Genomic DNA, 685 nt, shown 5'->3' on the forward strand with positions numbered 1-685 from the left:
ACCTCTGTGTCCAGTCCTGACACTCCCAACCACAGAGAAATGCCCTGAAATCATGAACTTCTTTCTATCCCTGTCCTGGAAACTGGGGATACAAAAGATCTCAATCAGCTGGCAAAATTTGAGGATAAGATGGTGCTGAAAAACATCCCAGTCCTCACTATTTTCTCTTCCTCCTCTTTTCCATCTTCCTTTTACTTTCTTATCACACACATTCCTCCTGCTGCTGTTTGCCTTAACCATATTCCTGCACACTCCCTTCAACCAATCCCTTCCCAGCACACCAACACCATCCATCCCCTGTTGCTGAGACTCCTTCTCGACTTCCCTTTTTACCCCCGCTGGGTGTCCATGTCCTTAATTACCTCTGGGAGAATGTGCAAACTACCTCCACATTGTCCCCTTTTGTATAGGAAACGATGTCCATGGTTGTGTTCAGGCTTTGTTGTTGTTCTGGAAGTTGAGGAATTGAGCAGGAGCTTGGCTGAGCAGCAGTGTGTGTCAATCAGTACCATTTTGTGGAGCTGATGGTTTGTGGTGTCACTTGCTTGTGTCCAAGTCGGTGTGGCTGTGTCCGAGCAGATTGAGAGCATGTGTTTGTAGGGAGGCGTTGCTGTTGTTCCTTGGCTGGGGGTGCCCGGTTTTCGGGCCATCCCCCCTGGAGCAGGGTGTCCCCCCTTGGTGCAGG

Source organism: Corvus brachyrhynchos, unplaced genomic scaffold (assembly GCF_000691975.1).
Source record: "Corvus brachyrhynchos isolate BGI_N302 unplaced genomic scaffold, ASM69197v1 scaffold264, whole genome shotgun sequence".
Classification (NCBI taxonomy): Eukaryota; Metazoa; Chordata; class Aves; order Passeriformes; family Corvidae; genus Corvus; species Corvus brachyrhynchos.